We start from the raw sequence: 18,529 nt of genomic DNA on the forward strand, positions 1-18,529 counted from the left end.
GCTAGGTGCAACATACTTCGGAGTGTCTTATACACCAGAAACTACAGTATGTTTCCCATTTCCTTCTTATACATAACTCTTCTTCTGGATAGAATTATCTCCTAAATTTCTTGAGAGCCACTTTGATGAAGATAAGGCACAAGTTAGAAACCGAGAGCTTGTGAGCTGTACTTCTGTCTCAAAGCGCAAAGCCACCTGGGTGACCTTGGGCCATTCATTCTCTTTCAATCCTAGGAAAGTAGCAATGGCAAGATACTTCCAAAAAAATCTTGTGAAGAAAACTGTAGTGGCTTGTCCAGTCAGTCACCAGGAGTCATCACTGACTCAAAGGCACACACACAAAGACAAAAAAAAAAACCCTTTATGTAATTTTGTCTTTAGTATATTGAGAACAGATGTGACTTGAACACTTGCCCAACTTTATTGTTCTAAAGTTGTAAAACAAAGAATTCCCCCACCCCCTGAGCAACTGTTTCAGTTTAGTACCTAATCCAGTTTACGGGAGAGATGATGATCCAATTTAGAATAGTTATGTAGGCTTTTAAGTTGAAGCTATAACATTATGGCTTGATAATAGAACACCAGAATTGGCACTTGCTAGAAAGCAGCTGTAGCCCGTTTCCTCTGGGCCTGTGTGTAGGTTGCTTGTGTGAGTAAGATAAAGGTAAATTTTCCTGTACACCGCTTGGAGAGTCCAAGCAATGGGTTAATTCAGTCTGCTTGCCCTTAGGACTGAGGAACTATTTTTCCTTTAGCCACACCTCCTCTTGGTGTGCTCAATCCCCCAGAATTCTTCCTCAGTCAGCCCGTTTGGACGTAATTAGCTAGAGCTCTGAGCTGAATTAATCCTTTTTTGGCTTGGACTCTCTATTTGCGTTTTATTTCTCTTTCCTAACATTTCCCCAACTTTGTGAGACGTTTTTCTTCTCATCGCTGCGTTTTTCTCCAGCAGAATCTACATTTGAAGGCCAGGAGGTAAGTTGGAAGGTGGTGGGGGGTGCCCCTCAGCCGATCCTTATGGGACGGCTTCGGAGGCCTGCCGCTTGTCGTTAAAATGGCGCGGCTGCAGCGGCGAGGTTCCTACGTTCCCAGGCCCCTCGTTTGTTATTTTAGACGAAGTTTTTTTCGTTCCCCGGCCTGCTATAGAGGACCTCTGCCGCAGGGAGGAGTGAGCGATCGTCGCCATTCGAGGCGCGTTCGCTCTTCGCTCTCCCTTAGCCCCACGCTGTTGCGGCGGCCATTTTAGGCGTGAAAAAAAAAGCTCGCCCAGCCATGGCCGCCATTTTGCATCAGCCTCGTTATCAGGAGACCGCTGGAGGTGGCAGGGCCTAGCAAGGGTTTCTCAGGCTGGGATCGCCACCTTCGTCTTTTTGCCTATTTTTGCAAGCGGTGCTGGTTCCTGGGCCATACCAACGGTCATTATACCGGCTCAGGGAGGAGGCCTAAGTAAGCGCAGGCCAAAGCATTTTTCTAGTCATTCTCCTCCCTGCTTCTGCGGAGCCTTGCGCCTCGGTGCAGGCCCCAATCCTACCCCTGGGCCTCTGACTGGTATTAAGCATGGGATACTTTCATACGTATTGACTCAATTACTGTGCATATAGCAATTTTGACAAATCTTTTTGTTTTGTTCCCCTTGCAGCAACCAGTCTCTCTCTCTAACTTCTGCCTTGTCATAGCCTTGCTCCATCTTGTGTGGTCATTGACTATGGACCTGCCTAGTCCCCCCGATTCCCAAGATACTAGGCCGAGCCTCTCTCAGGCCCCTAGCAAGGGTTCCTCCTCATCGGGGAGTGGGGGTGCGGGCAAGAGTGGTGGGGGTACCTCTGGGAAACAGCGTTCCAGAACCCCTTCCGTGGCTGAGGCCAAGGATACTGAAAGGCGCCAGCGGGCCCTTGACAAGCAGTTTGAGAAGGCCAGACGCCAGGCAGTCAGGGAGCAGTCCCACTCAGGAATCCCTCCCTCCCGGGAGGATCTCCAAATGGTACTTGCCGAGGAGGTGGAGTCCCAGGACCTATCCCCAAATAGGTCATTTGCAGAGCCGGCTTCCCCGGCACCCTCCTGGGCCTATGAGCAGGCTCCTCCCCCTGGGGATGCTAGCATAGATGATATGCAGGGTGAGGCCTCACCTCCCCTAGAGGAGGTTTGGATCCTGATTCTGACTCAGAGGAATTATCTCCCCGCATGCAGGAACTGATGGCTCGTGCCATTGCCAAGGGCATCACGGAGGCCATGAAATTCAAGAATCCCACTGCAGTGACCCCAAGGGGTCCCAAAACCGATCAGGCAGCTCCCCCTCCAAGCAAGCGTGCTCGCCATCCTTCCCTGGAATCCTCGGTGGTCAGCGAGGCCTCTGCCATTGAGGTCCCTGACCCGGAGGTGCTAGGTCTCTCGGACGACGAGGACCTTCCCCCTGAAGCGCCCGCCTTTGCGGGTCTGTTCAAGCCCAGCCTTTTCAAATCTGTCCTTCACAAGGTCAAGGCTGCCACCAGGGTGGGGATCAAGCCCAAACTGGCCGCGCCGGCGGCGGATGCCACTCCGGCTAATCCCAATGCGGTCATGTTTGATGTCCCAGCACCTCAACAGGAGTTGGTTCCGGTCCCGGGGCTGTTTCTCGACCTAATCCAGCGCCAGTGGGCTCAACCAGCCACGCAGTCCTCTCCCAGTGGGGTAGATAGGAAGCTTTATACTATGGAGCCAGTGCTGGAGGACCTTCTGGCCCTTCCCACTGTCGACCCGCCCATCGCTGCACTCACTTCTAACTCCTCCCTACCGGCCGACCTTCTGGAAGGCCTTAAGGCGGAGGACAAGAAGGCGGAAAAGGCGTGCCACAAGACCCACCTGGCGGCTGCCTGGGCCATTAGGGCCTCCTTTTTCAATAGGGCTTCTGTGATCTGGCTGCGTGAGCTCCTAACCAAGCTCCCGGCGGGAGACGTCCGCCTCCACCAGGACGTGTCTAAAATAATCGCGGCTTCCCAATACGCCGCTGACGCTTCCCTTAACGCCACTAAATTCGCCTCCAGGGCACTCGGCTCTAATATCACTTCTCGCCGGCTGATCTGGCTCCGCCATTGGCAAGCGGACCAGAAAAACAAGTGGAAACTGGCTTCCGCCCCCTTTAAGGGGTCCAAATTATTTGGCAAGTCCCTGGATCCTCTCCTCATCGAGTCCAAGGACAAGAGGAAGATCCTCCCTTCTCTAAACAAGAAGCAGGAACGTAAGACCGCTCCCTATTCTAGGAGGCAGTCCTTTTGTGCCTCCGAGCCTTCCACCTCTGCCTCTTCCTTCTCTCCCTCCAATAGGTCCTTCGGTCAGCAGGGCGACAGGTCCCAGGACAGGCAGGCAGCAGTTCGGCTTCCGCAAGTATAACCGCGGTGGGGCCTCCAACAGGCCGTTCCGTAAGTCAAAGTGATTGCCCGGGCTCGGCGCCCATCGGGGGTCGCCTCCAGCTGTTTGCCCCCCATTGGGCCCAGACAACCGAGGATGCTTGGGTTCTGCAGATAGTCAGGGAAGGCCTCTCCCTGGAGTTCCTGTCCCTCCCCCCCCGGACCTTCATCCGGTGCCCAGTCCCGTCCTGCCCTCAAAAGAAGTCAGACATCTCCTAGACATCAGGGCCGTGGAACCAGTTCCCCAGGGCGAAGAGGGGAGGGGGTTTTACTCCATCCTCTTCCTTGTGCCAAAGAACTCGGGGGGGGGGGGTGGAGAGCCATCTTGGACCTCAAAAACCTCAACAGGCACATCGCCTACCGGAGGTTCAAGATGCAGTCACTGCAGACCATCCTGGCGGGGATTCGACAGGGAGATCTACTCACATCTATAGATCTCAAAGAGGCATACCTCCACATTCCCATCCGTCCTCAGCACAGGAAGTTCCTGCGCTTCTATTATGCAGGTCGCCACTTCCAGTACAAAGCTCTCCCATTCGGCCTCTCGTCCGCTCCTCGGACGTTTACCAAAGTTCTGGCGGTAGTGGCGGCCCAGCTAAGACGCAGGCCCATAAGGCTCCAGTGCTACCTGGACGACATCCTTATCCAGTCGTCGTCCAGGCAGCAGGCATTGCGGGATCTCCAAACCACTATGAGATCCCTCAGAAATCACGGCTTCACTCTAAACATAGAGAAGAGCCATCTCACTCCAACAAACAGACTTGTACACCTGGGGGCGGTGATAGATACCAACTTGTGCAGGGTTTTCCTCTCCCAAGACAGGTTGGATGGTCTAAGGTCCATGACCCACAAGGTGATGAGCTTGAGGCAGGCTCCAGTGGTCCTTCTGTCGCAGCTGCTGGGAAAAATGATCTCCTGCATTTCCATCGTGCCGTGGGCCCGCCTGCATTCCAGGGCGCTTCAGTGGCTGCTGCTGCCGCACCAGAGGGCATCCAGGAGCAACTCTCCCAGGCCGATTCGAGTTCCGCCGGAAGTGAAGAGGTCTCTCCGCTGGTGGGTGTCTCCGGCCGTCCTCAAGGGCCACCTATTCAAGGAGCCCGAGAGGTTGATCATCACCACAGACGCCAGCCTCTCCGGCTGGGGAGCCCACATGGGTTCCCTGGTTGTCCAGGGCAAGTGGTCCCAAGTGGAAACCAGTTACAGCATCAACCTACTGGAACTGAGAGCTGCTCGCCTGGCCCTGCGCCATTTCAGCCGGTCCATCCATCGTCAACATGTGCTTCTAATGACGGACAATGTGGCCACCAAGGCCCACATCAACCGCCAGGGCGGCACCAGATCCAGAGCACTGATGAGAGAGGCGGAGTCCCTGGGCCGCTGGGCGGAGCTCCATCTGGAATCCCTCCGCTCCGACCACATCTCCGGAGTGGACAACACACAGGCAGACTGGTTGAGCAGGACAACCATAGATCCTGCGGAGTGGAAACTGGACCCTCGCCTGTTCCACCAGATGTCCAACAGATTCGGAAATCCGACCGTAGACCTGTTCGCGTCCAGGGACAACAAGCAGCTCGACCGCTTCTACTCCCGGTTCTTCACCCCGGGGGCGGAGGGGACAGATGCACTGTGTTGCAAGTGGCCCCGCGAGCTACTGTAGGCCTTCCCTCCCCTGCCTCTCCTTCCTCAATTCATCTCCAAAGTCATCGCAGAGGGAGCGGAAGTTCTCCTCGTGGCCCCACACTGGCCCCGCAGGTCGTGGTTCGCCGACCTTGTCCACCTGTCGGTGTCTCCTCCGTGGCGCATCCCTCCGGACCAGATCTCCCTCAGCCAGGGGGCCGTGGTTCATCCAGAGCCCCAGTGGCTCCAGTTGGCCGTCTGGCACTTGAGGGGGACCAACTAAAAGGCCAAGGCCTGTCAGAGGAGGTAGTGAACACCATTCAGGCGGCGAGACGTCCTTCAACCACCAGAATTTATGATGCGTCTTGGGCCGCCTTCGCAAAGTGGTGTGAGGAGCTGCTCATCGAGCCGACGACCGCGCCTGTTCCCAGAGTCCTTGACTTTCTTCAAGCGGGACTCAACAAGGGCCTGGCCCCGAACACCCTTCGACGCCAAGTGGCGGCCTTGTCCACCGTCTGGTCGGGCGACCATCTTTTGCCTCTCAGCAAAATCCCGAAGGTGCGCCTCTTCCTCAAGGGCGCCTCTAACATTCGCCCTCCCACCGTTCATCGCTACCCCACTTGGCAGCTGTCCGTGGTCCTACGGGCCCTCTCCGGCCCTCCATTCGAGCCTCTACGCACTACTTCTCTTCGATTCCTGACGCTGAAGACGGCCTTCTTGATTGCCATCACGTCCGCTCGCCGGATTTCGGAGCTGGAGGCTCTGTCTGTTCGCCAGGACCTGTGCGTCATACACCCTGACAGGGTCATTTTGAGGCTGGACCCGACCTTTACACCCAAAGTAAACTCATGGTTCCATAGAGCGCAAGACATTGTGTTGCCAAATTTTTGTCCTCATCCGTCGCATCCCAGAGAGCGTTCCTGGCATAATCTTGATGTCAGGAGGGCCCTGAAGGTTTACATCGCTCGTACTGCGGAGTTCAGGAAGTCAGAGGCTCTCTTCCTCTCCTTCCAGCCTGGTTCTCTAGGGAAGAAGGTCTCTTCCTCCACGATTGGCAGGTGGCTTCGTGCCTGCATTGCGACAGCCTATGAAAGCCAATCCAAAGCCGTTCCGCGCGGCATCACCGCACACTCCACACGAAGTGCTGCTACCTCGGCGGCCTGGGCCACCCAGGCCTCGATCCTGGACATCTGCAGGGCCGCTACGTGGTCCTCTCCTTCTCCTTTTGTGCGACACTATAAATTGGACATTTTCGCCTCGGCTGAGACGTCCTTCGGCAGGCGTGTGCTCCAGGCGGTTGTGTCAGAGACCGAATCCCGGGAGCCTTCTTCTGCCCACCCAGATGGACAATAACTTGGGTATGTCCCATTGCTTGGAGTCTCCAAGCGGTGTACAGGAAAATGACCATTGGCTTACCTGAAGGGTCCTTTTCTGTACACCGCGGGAGAGTCCAACCCACCCTGGCTCTCAAGGCCGGGATTCGGGTTCTTCATGTCAACAGTACATCATCTTGGACGCTTCGCTCCGTCCGCACGAACTGACTCCTTCTAAGAATTCTGGGGGATTGAGCACACCAGGAGGAGGTGTGGCTAAAGGAAAAATAGTTCCTCAGTCCTAAGGGCAAGCAGACTGAATTAACCCATTGCTTGGACTCTCCCGCGGTGTACAGAAAAGGACCCTTCAGGTAAGCCAATGGTCATTTTCCCCTTGCACATATGTGCTAATCGTTCTAGACTCTAGGCTAGGAGGTGGTGCTCATCTCTGCTTCAAAGCTGAAGAGCCAGCACTGTCCAAAGATGTCTCTGAGGTCATGTGGTTGGTATGACTAAATGCCAAAGGCGAACGGAACACTGTTATCTTCCCACTAAAGGTGGTTCCTATTTTTCTACTTGCATTTTTGCATCCTTTCGAACTGCTAGGTTGGAAGAAGCTGGGACAAGTAATGGGAGTTCACTCCATTATACAGCACTAGGGATTCGAACTGCCAAGCTGCCGACCTTCCTGATCGACAAGCTCAGCGTCTTAGCCACTGAATCACCATGTCTACTTGTGTGAGTAGATCAAGCTAAACCTTGGCCAGTTTGTAGCAAATGATTCTCCTTTCCACATACTTGAAAGTTGTGCCATGGGCCTTTGTATTATTAACAAACAGTTCTATTTATTGATAGTGTGCGGTCAAAATTCTCCATGTAGTAATTTTAATTGTTTTAATTTTGAATTCTTTGACATGGACTGTACACCGCCCCGAGTCCCTTTCGGGAGAGGGGGCGGTCTATAAGCGCTAATAAATTGAAAATGGAATTGAATTGAAAAATACCCCAAAGCTCTGTTTTGTTGCTAGCTGAACATCTTCTTTTCAACAATTATTTCTTTCTTACTATTTTGTTCTAGTCTTTGTGCTTAATGTAGGGATTAATAGTCTCTTTCTTCATCATAAGGTCTCCTTTCCTCTTCTTCAATTATAAGAATGGCCTCTGATACTACAACGTTAACTACAGCTTCTTGATTTAGCTTGAACACAGTTCAGTACTCCGAGTGTAGTTATTCTTGATGTTTTGGAACCTAGCTGGCTATTTGATTTTATACTTTTCCAGGTGCTGCGACCCTGAGATTTTGATTATCCAAATGTACGTTGGTGTTCTGATCTAGACTTCCCAAGAGCGTGAAGCAAACTCCTGGTCCCGACAAAACCCCCTTTTATTTACTGTGAATTCTGCTCATTCACATCCAGCAAAGTGTTTCAAGGGTGGATTTACAGTCACAGACCTTCTCTGGCTTGGAGAGATGCCAGGCCGATATCTGTAAAACTTGGCAAAGAGTCTCAGAGAGTCACGAACCAACTAAGCGAACTAATTGTCTCCTGCAAACTCCACTCCCCTTTCGCTCCTTTTTCATTTCCTCTGGGAGGCGCCATTTATTGTCCACCTGTGTCCTTACTCCCAAGTCAACCCCTGTTCTTTAGCTGTTCACTTCGTGTGGCAACTTTGCGCATGCGCACACTGGGAACATGCTCCAGCTATTCGTCTGCCTCACTGATGCCTGCCTCTGAAGGTAGTTGAGAGCTGGCATACGGCCCTGGTCCCCTTTCTGCCTCTGACACAGAGCCCTCATCAAAGCCTTCCCCACACTCCAGGACTGGCCCGTGTTCCTCCCCAACCTCCTCACTGTCTGAATCTGCTGGCAGCTCCACTGGTGTGCCACAACAGTTGATGCGGGTTTAAATAATAATTGCAGATGATTTTTTTCTTTTTAAGAAATGGGCAGTTTAATGTGGAAATAGGAAGGAACAGAATAAGTCAGTGGTCACGAACTGGAGTAGGTAGGATAATACTAATACAGTCCTCCTATATTGTGATATATACACAAGAAACTTTTGGTGATTCAAAAGTTATATTGTACTAAATCGGGTCCTCAAACTACGGATATGTGCAATGAACGTTTGTGTTGCTGCAGAGAGTCTTCCCCCTTCAGGGTCTTTTTGTGCGGGTCGGGGAGTGGGGGAGAAATTCTGACTTGGGATCTGCTTCGGCCTCCTGGTGTGGGGCTTTGGACGAAGGCAGGAGGGAAGTGCCACTGGTGGCAAAGAGCTGGAGGGCCTCATTCCAGTGGGACTGCATCATGGCCTGGAACTGGCTGACCATCTCAGCCCAGTGAGCCTCCAGGAGCCAGTATCTGGCCTTATACTCCTGCAGGTCTTCCCTCTGCTTGGAAAGTCTATGCTCGTAGTCCTCAGGGAGGTACTTCTACTGAGCCTCTTTCTCGGCCATACCCAATCTGAACTGAGCCAGCTGTTTTGCCAACTCTTTCTCATGGTGGCTGCTTAGCTTCAACAACTGCTTCCTGTTGGAGCCCTAAGGAGGCCAGGCTGGCAGGTGAGGAATGACTGGGAGGGGAGGGGCGAGTAGGGGCTGGTGAGGTGCCCCTCAATGTGAGTGACATCAAGTTGGCCATGCCCATCCAGCCACAGGACCACATAGCCACGCCCACCCAGCCGGTCATTAGGCAGATCTTTTAGTGGTCCACAGGATTTAAAATTATGAATTTAGTGGTCCCTGAGGTCTGAAAGGTTGGTGACCCCTGAAATAAGCGACATTTTGCTCAAAGACAAATAAACCATAATTCTGCAACATGGCACAATTGAATAGCAAAACTCTTCCCATGTCATGTTACTTCGGATTGTAAATTTTTGTGGAGTTTTTTTTTTTTTTTTAAGTGAATGAATACTTCTTCCACTGCAAAGAACAGAAGTGTTATTATAAAGCGTACAATGAAAAGTTATAAGCCATCTTCCTGATACATGATATGCCATATGTCAGAAGTTACAAACCTCTTACTTGGTTTGCTGCTCTCTGCATCTCATAGTATTTATGTAATTCAGAAGTAGGAAAAGTTGCCTATTTCCAGTCCGTGTCATCTTTCCAATCTTGCAAGCTGCCATTTGCTACCTGGATATTTTGAGTGCAGGGAGAGAAGAGATGAAGAAACAGAGAAATCAGTACTATGAAACTCTGTGCTGGATGGGCTTACAATTGTGCTATGTAAGAACTGCATGGTTGCAGAGTGGGTGAGATGTTTCTTGCAGCATGCTTAGTGTTCTGCAAAAAAGATGCAAAACCAGTGCTGACCTTATGTGAGAGATTGTGCAGAAGCTGGGAAAGTAAAGGAAGGGATAGGCATAATGAGTCAAGAGATAGAAAGGGAGTCCATTGGCAACTTATTTTGTAAATGGAAGCTGAGCCCAGGTGACAAGAAACCTAGGGAGAAACATTTCATATCGTTCAAAGAATCTGTGCCCGAATAAATTCACTATGAAGAAGGCTTTGAAATTTTTCTTCAAATGTCCTGGACCAGGGGTATCAAACTCAATTTCATTGAGGACTACATCAGGGCTGTTGTTGACTTTGAGCGTGACCAACTGGGTAGGTATGGGCGACTGGGTAGGCGTGGCCAACTTAATGCACTGGGTGGGTGTGGCCATCTTGATGCCACTCACTGGACATGGCCGACTGGATGGGCGTGCCCAGCTTGACGCCACTCCCCAAACTGCTGGCATGTTTCCTCTTCGCATTGGGTAGACCGGGCCGAAGTCCCTTACATTTTCCTGTATGGCCCCATGGCTGGATTCGACCACATCACATGCTAAATCAGGCCCCCGGGCCTTGTGTTTGACACCCGTCTTAGACTCTGTGTTAACTAAAGACTAACAATAAAAACCCATTATTGAAGTCTGTGCTTTTTGCTTGTGTCTTGCCCATGTAAATAAACCATTGTAAGTTAAAGATTATTCTATAGGATAATGGCCTCTGGTTCATGCATTCAACAGCTAGCAATTGGGTAATATCCCTCTCTAGATTAAATATATAATCATGGTTAAAGCTAATCCCTCTATTAGTGCGGTGCTGAAAATAAATGCCAGGAAGACTTTTTAAGCCTTCAATCCTGACACGTGAGTTAAAGTATCATCTGTGTTGGACATTCCCCATCCCAGAATATAATTAATTCGGTATGAAGCATCTTCTTACCTTACCTTACCTTACCTTACCTTACCTTACCTAACCTTACCTAACCTATATAAAAATGGCTGTGCGTGTGTATGTTCCAGCACAACTCTGGAACGCCTCAAGCAATTTCAACCAAACTTGGTACACAGATGACTTACTCTCTAGAAACACATACTGTGGGAGTAAGACACCCCTAAAATCCCTCAGGGTGTGTGTTCTGTTAAGATGCAACCTGTTTCCCCTATAAATAAATGCACGGGCAACATTGGGTTATCGGCTAGTGTTGCTATATATTTAAGGAGTGCCGTGAAAACCGAGGGAGAGGTGTTACAGATTACAGATGCTTCTCCTGCTGCACAGGATGTGTTTCTTGGCATGGTTCTCATTTAACGGAACAGCCAGCACAAGTTGTTGCTACAGCTTGAGGAGGAAAAACAGGAACCTTTCTTCCCCTTCCTCAAGAATGTCATGCTTGATGTTCTTTCCTGCCTATATAAGGGGGGGGGGGGGGGAGGAGGAGATCGGAAGCCACTTTCTTCTCTTCCTTAAAAGCATTTCTCAGAGGTGCAGCTGACTTGCCAGTGAATTTTGCATGCTTACATGAAAGGACTTTGGTGGACCAGTCATCATTTATAAATTTTCCTGCTATTATGCTGATCCTGGTGTTGATTACAATTATTAAGTGTAAAGAAGCCTGTAAATCATGGTGTTATTTATTGATTTCATGTTTCTAGACAAATTATTGGGATGTCTGCATAATTACGGCCTCAGATATATTGAGTCTCATCTATTGCATTTTTGCTGAGTTAAGTATTATCTTTTCTCGAACCCTTAACTATTCTCCAGGCTTCCAGTCTAGGATTTAGATATGACACTGTTCAAGGAATCATATAGGCCAGTGACGGCTAACCTTTTCCGGACTGAGTGCCCAAAGTGTGCACGCACCCGAACCCCTCAAATGCAATGCGTGCACGGCCCCCGTGCATGCACCCCACACCCCGCACAGAGGTGGCTTGCTACCAGTTCACTACCGGTGGTATTTCGGGTCGCAGAACTGGCAGCGACTCAGGGTGAACCCCCCCCCCAAACTGATTCACAGGTGTTCTTTAGTAATCTCTTTATGTTCTGCACATGCACAGAATTTATAGTCAATTGAGCACGTGCACGCAGAAAAACGCACGTGCAGCGAACCGTCAGCAATGTTGTCAGCAACCCACCTCTGCCCCCGCATATGTACCCCGCTCCCCGTGCATGCATGTGCAGCCCCACATCCATGCTCACGTGCCCCCTGCATGTGCCCTGCCTTCCATGCATTGCTGGCAGAGACCTGAAGACCAGCTGGCTGGCAGGAGGCACACACGTATGTGCGGCGGAGTTGAACTGGGGCGACAGCTCGCGTGCCCCACAGAGCGGGCGTTGGGTGCCATCTCTGGCATGCGTGCCATAGGTTCACCATCACGGATATAGGCATTTCACAAAATTAGTAGATGTGTGTAAAAATATTCTTACCATGTCCACTGCTTTCATATACACAACGTGGCATAGACTGCACCTTGGGTTGCTACAGGCAATCCAGCTATACATATTGTACGTACTGTATATATTCAACAGCCAGAAATGTTACATAAACTAGTAATACAAAATGTTCTTTTGTTAATATCAAGGTCCTCAAAAAAACATACCCCTTCCTGCCCTCACAATGTTTTTAGCTTTCTGTCAAGGTAGATGTTTGAAGGTGTCACTGCTGAAGAGCAGAAGCAGAATTTAAATGAATTCACTATAAATCTCTTTTATTCACAGAGCATAAATCTCTTTAAGGTAATACATAGACATTTGAATCATGTAGAGTACTGTCTTCATGTATTTATCAAACTTATAAGCAATCCATCTTATCTAAGTGAATCTGGGCAGTTTGTAGGATAAATAGAATTCTAATATTCAGCTTTATTTCTTTATACTTCCTATAATTAATAAAACAAGCATTTGACTGTTTAAAAATACTGCAAACGCTGAGAAAATGAATTATAATTTTGCAAAACTAGAGACTTGGAAATTTGGAGAGAAGAGCAAAATGCCCAAATTGTCCCCTTGTCATATTAAAATGCGTCTCTTAAATAAATAAATTTATTTCTGGAGAAGTATGAATAGATTTGATGTTGGACCGGATATGCAGATAAATATGTCTTTAAAGAGTCTATCATCCAAAACTTTAATTGCAGTTTCCTGTTTTTGTCTTTTTAACTGCAGTTATTCCAGTGCAGGATTTTTTTGGTTTCGGCTGACAAAATTTGATTCTTATATCTGCTATTTGATGTGCTGGCTTCTATTTTGTCTCTACCCAGGATTGTTCCATTGTCAATCTCATCCTAATAAATTAAAATTGTTCAAAACAAAGAGCTCAAATTAGGATCTATAACAGAGGTGTCAAACTCAGTTTCATTGAGGGACGCATCACGGTTGTGTTTGACCTCGGGATGGTGGTGGTGTAAGAGTGGGTGTGGCCAGGATGGGTATGGCCAGCTCGACATCACTCGTGTTGAGGGCGCCCTCCCAAGCTCCATTTTCACTGGCACAGGGTTTCAGGAGGCCGGGGCCGCCGAAAATGGAGCTCGGTAGCCCGTTTTCGCTGGCAGAAGCACCGCTGGTTGGCCCTTCACTGTTTCCAAGGTGGCCCTGATCTAAGTACCCTGCGGGATGGAACCGGCCCCAGGGCCTTGAGTTTGACACCCCTGATCTGTAAGGATACTGTTATGGTTCCACCAAGGCCTTCTCTGTTGGAAAAGAGCCTCTTTTTTAAAAAAAAATAGTTGTCTTTTGACCCAAGGCTGAAAAAGGAATAAATGCATATTCCGGATGCTTCCTGGGAAATGCCAAAAGACAACCTGTTTGGTGAAATCATTTCCGCCTTGACCCGTTCAACTACGAGCCTCTGCTGGCTGCTACAATAACATTTCCCCTGTTCACTGCCCTTTGCTGAAATTCCATTTTTTCCCGGAGGTTCAGGTCATATTCAGATGTGCCCTGATTTTGCAACACGCTGCTTGAGGATGGAAATGCTTTTGTCTCTCTTGCGTGACTTTCCTCTTTCCTGTTGAGTTAGTCCCTCTGAGTATTGTTTAACTTTACGCATCTTTTTCTTTTTTAAAGTCAAGAATTGAACCCTAGGAGGTGAAGTTGGAGGATTGGTTTTGTTAAATATGTTCTTCCATGCTCCTGCGAGGAGTTTACACCCCAGCACTTCAGTAGAATCTCCTCTGCCAGGTGTGACGTCAAAAATGGGTTTGCTTTTCCAAAAAGCCCAAAGACGTTGCATGAACCGTGTCTTACGCTGATCGTGTAAACCAGCTAGCTCCCTTTTGTGAGTTTTTAACTGCCCTTTTCCCCTTCTCATTGTTGGAAAGAAGAGCAGTCTTGAAAAGAAATGAACTCAACCGAAGCAAATGGAGGTGAAAAGATGTTAGCTTGCCAAGCTACTAACTAAAGGATGTCTCGGCTTGCCAAAAACATGGATGAAATGGGGAACGGCGGCCTGGGGTTCCAAACAACAGTTTATGGTTTTCAGAAAATGACTTCGCCCTGCCAATGTTTGCAATGGCAAAGTCTCTCTGCTTGGCTGTCATGTGTAGCCTTTTCCTTGGAGCAGATAGAAAGGAAGCGGAATTCACCCTAACCTGACTGCAAAATATGGTAATATATGCGCTGAGATGACTTGAAAGCCAGAAACAATTTTCAAGATGTCCTACTTAATTGCTAAGTCATGCATGCGTCTGGCTCAGATGAAAGGGTTTTTTTTTGGGAGGGGAGCTAAAGGTGTGTGTGTGCGCGCACTTGTGTTTGTATGTGTGTATATAAGTGCTTCTTCTTCTTTGCGTTGATTCTCTTAGCTAAAAAAAAAAAAAACAGGGCCAAAGGAATCCCTCCTGCTAAGTAGAAGCGGAGACCTAGACAGATGCATCCTGCAACTGTGGGCCTCTATTCTCTTCCCTGTTAGCCACACTATCTAAATTTAGCCCATTGTTAGGCTTGTCTCTGATTCCTGCCAAGTCTCTCTTCTTATGGTGGAATGTAAATTCAAGATGTGTGAATAATTGTGGCACAGGACAATTCAGGGGGAGGGATGGAGCTCCCTCCCACCCCCCACGAGTGGCTGGCAGGGAAACAACACTGCTATTGTGTCTTTGGAAGCAGAGTTGTTGCGTTTTGCTGTAGTCTTTGCTGTAGTCTTTTGGGATCCTGGGCTGTTGTGTCTTTACGTACAAAGCCACCTTCTGATAGACAGCGTGAAAATGTCGAAGCAAGAAATGGGAGTGAGTTGTATTCTGTCCTCCCATCTCCTGGGATCTGTTAAAATGTGTATTTGTTCGTGGTCAGATGCAGTGACATCTAAACGTTAATATGCATTGACAGCCAGCCATAAAGATGCATTGTTTGGCCTTTGTCACTCATATAAATTGAAAGAAATGTGATTTATTCATCTTTCAGCTGAGATGGCTAAATTAATTTCTTAATATCAATATGTTATATTGACTAATTCATTCTCTCCACCTTGTTTTGGCTTAGCTATACAGTAATATGAGTTTGTTTTGGTGTAGCATAGTATGCGAATCCAGTCTCTGTGCTTTTACGTGCTGTGATTAAGCAAACATGGCTTCGCATGAAACGTGAATCCTATCAATATTGGAGTAGGAAGCCCCAATTCAATTTTCCACTTGATTATAAACTTTTTCTGGTTACTCTTTTGCCAGTTACCATCTTTCAGTACCATTAATTCTGAATTTACCTAACTTATCCTTAAATGTCCCTACTGTCTGAAGATAAGATGAATGAAAAAAAATGAGATAACAACTTATCAGCTTCAAACTAACTTTGGGATGTGTAGTAATTTTGGGTCACTTGTGCTCTCTCAGCTTGCAGTTACTTCCCTCCACACTCACAGTATGCTTTCTGTATCTGAGCTGAGATTACATTTTAGATTTCTGCTGAGTAGAGTAGAGTAGAAAAGAAATACAAGAATTTGTCTCCGGTGCATAAGCTCTCAGTGCACATACACGCAACAAAGTCATAAATAATAAAATCATAGGTTACAATGATAAATCATAATATAACAAAGTGATAGCCATAAGATACCAATAGGAGTAAGTAGTAAGAAAGATGAGAAGGATAATAGTAATATAGTCCTACTATATGGTTATATATACACTATATATATACACACAGTACTTAGGCATAAGATAGTGCTGTGGGAATTACGTGTTTAGCAGAGTGATGGCATGGGGAAAACTGTCTTTGTGTCTAGTTGTTTTGGTATGCAGTGCCCTATAGTGGCATCTTGATGGGAGAAGTTGAAATAGTTTGTGTTTGGGGTCTTTAGATATTGTCTCAACCCTCCTTCCGACCTGTGAAATATACAGGTCCTCAGTGGAAGGCAGGCTGATTGCAATTGTTTTTTCTGCAATCCTAACTATCCATTGAAGTCTCTGCCTGTCGTGTTCAGTTTCTGTACCAGATTAGATAGCTATATATAGAAGTACAAATGACAGGCTCAGTACTTCCTCTATAGAATTGTATTAGCAGCTCCTTGGGCAGCCTGAGCTTTCTGAGTTGGTGCAGGAAGAATATTTTTTGTTGTGTCTTTTTAATGACAGTTCTAATGTTAAGTGTTCACTTCAAGTTCTGGGAGATTATCGATTCCAGAAACGTGAAGCTCTCTACTATTGATGCTGTGTTGACTAATACTGCCCCTCCTAAAATCTACTATCATATCTACAGATGATACAACACCCTTTTCAGAGTGTTGAGTTCCATATTGTTCTGGTTGCACCAATGGGTCAGTTGATCTACCTCTTGTCTATATGTAGACTCGTCATCGTCCCAACTGAGGCCAATGACTGTTTATCATCTGCAACCTTTAACAGAGGGATCCTTTGAGAGAGAAAAGAGTAATGAAGAGAGCACAGAGCCCTGGGGGACACCTGTGCTAATTGTGCAGGTATTTGATGTGATTTTGCCTAGCTTCACCTGCAGCTTCCTATCTGTTAGAAATCCACTTACAAGTATGGTCAGGTACAGCTAGCTGAGTCAGTTTAGAGGAAAGAATGTCTGGAATGATGGTATTGAATGCCGAGCTTGTAGACCTTTACATAAGTCCTTGGGGATTCAAGATATTGTAAGACCGTGATGGCGAACCTATAGCACGCATGGCCAAAGTGGCATGCAGAGCCATCTTGCATGGCACGCATAGCATCGCCCATTCATCTTCTGGGTTTTTGGTGCACATGCACTCAAGACAATAAGCTGGCCTTCATGTGTGTGGCAGTGCCAAAAACTGGAAGAGCTGGTCTTCTGGTGTTTGGCATGAGCATGCACGCTGGCCAGCTGATTGTCACGTGTGCATGTGTGCCAGAAACTGGCTGGCCAGTGTGCACTGGAAACCAGCACACACACCCCGGGCAGTTGCTCTTCTGGTTGTGGCCCTGACCAGCATGCACAATACGCACACATGCTCCCTCCCTTTTTGGTATTCAGTGCCGAAAAGATTTGCCATCACTGTTGTAAGATATATATTGCCGTGTCATATTAACAGTATCATCTGCCGATCAGTGTGAGCTTTTCATTAACATCTAAATGCCTTTCTTGGAATAACCCATATAGAACTAGAATGGTCTGATCCAACATTTTAGTCTCCTTAATTGGGCTAAAGCAGAGGTGGGTTCCTACCAGGTCAGCTGAGTAAGGTACTAACTCGGCCGGGCACATGCCCAAAGTGGTTCTATTGCTCCACCATCTTGTTCTATTGTGGCACCATCTACGGTGCCGCCATTTTATTTTTTTACTTCTGCACATGCGCAGAAGCAATTTTTTGTACTTCTGTGCATCCTTGCCCGAAGCACCGAACCGGCAATAACAGAAGCTGGAACCCACCTCTGGGCTAAAGGTACAGCACTCTGTGCTCTTCAAAAGAAATACGGATATTAATGGAACAAATGAAAACTTTGCGTTTTCTTTGAAGCCTTCTTTCACACAGCACCAGCACAAGTTCCAGCCTGCACCATTCACACAAACTTCCCCAACACTGGAGTTGTTTTTGATATGTGACTTCTTTAGGTTTGGTTTACTGCCTGTGGGATGGCCAAGCGAATGCATTAGTTTGGCCTTTAGTCAGAAATCTTGTGGTGTGGGTGGTTACGAGAGTTGGCTTGCGAATGTGCAAAAAGGAGGAACACCATCAATCATTGGGAGCATGATGTCAATTGTGATAGATACAGTAGATGGCATCAAGTGACACCCCCCCCCCCGCTTTGGCATAAAAAGTGCTTCCATTAATGGACTTGCAGCAGCACTCCTAAAAATTATCTCAATTAATAGGAGTAGATACTGTGTCTAGAACAGAAGATCTCTTTGATAAAACATTTTTAAAAACTTTCATTGGACAATAGAAGAGTAGTTGCTGATTTGTCATTCATTTTGGTCTCTCTTCATCCCCTCCCAAAAAGGTGGGCAGTTTTATGGGTTATTGTTCATTTTTCCCCCCTTTAAATTTCCCTAAAAAGTTTACATTCAATTTTAAGCAAGCGTAACATTCACAAAGGTGTTTTTGAACCTGGAAGGTCAGCCATCCCTCTTGACAATACGAATCTTGTGATGATGTGTAGGTAGAATGAATGGCTCAGCCTGCTGAATAGGAACCAAGGCAGGGACAAAAAAACAAGAAGAGGCCACAAAGACCAGCTGATACTATCAGTAGTGATAGATAGATAGATAAAAGATAGATAGATAGATGATAGATAGATAGATAGATAGATAGATAGATAGATGATAGATAGATAGATAGATGATAGATAGATGATAGATAGATAGATAGATGATAGATAGATAGATAGATAGATAGATAGAGATAGATAGATAGATAGATAGATAGATAGATAGATAGATAGATAGATGATAGATAGATGATAGATGATAGATAGATAGAATTCTTTATTGGCCAAGTGTGATTGGACACACAAGGAATTTGTCTTTGGTGCATAT

At 47.5% G+C, this 18,529-nt stretch overlaps 1 protein-coding gene across 5 annotated transcripts in view; it reads left to right on the plus strand.

The window, feature by feature from the left end:
• Positions 1-18,529, plus strand: part of PALD1 (phosphatase domain containing paladin 1) — a 181,646-nt gene that overhangs the window by 48,097 nt on the left and 115,020 nt on the right. The window contains exon 2 of one of the 5 annotated variants that reach the window (XM_081954018.1): positions 16,360-16,490. The exons of the other annotated variants lie outside the window; for them this stretch is intronic. The gene's annotated coding sequence lies outside the window, so the exon portion shown is untranslated. The remainder of the gene's footprint in view (positions 1-16,359; positions 16,491-18,529) is intronic. 5 annotated transcript variants of the gene reach the window in all.

The sequence above is a fragment of the Natrix helvetica genome (genome assembly GCF_964273705.1).
Source record: "Natrix helvetica genome assembly, chromosome: 5".
Classification (NCBI taxonomy): domain Eukaryota; kingdom Metazoa; phylum Chordata; class Lepidosauria; order Squamata; family Natricidae; genus Natrix; species Natrix helvetica.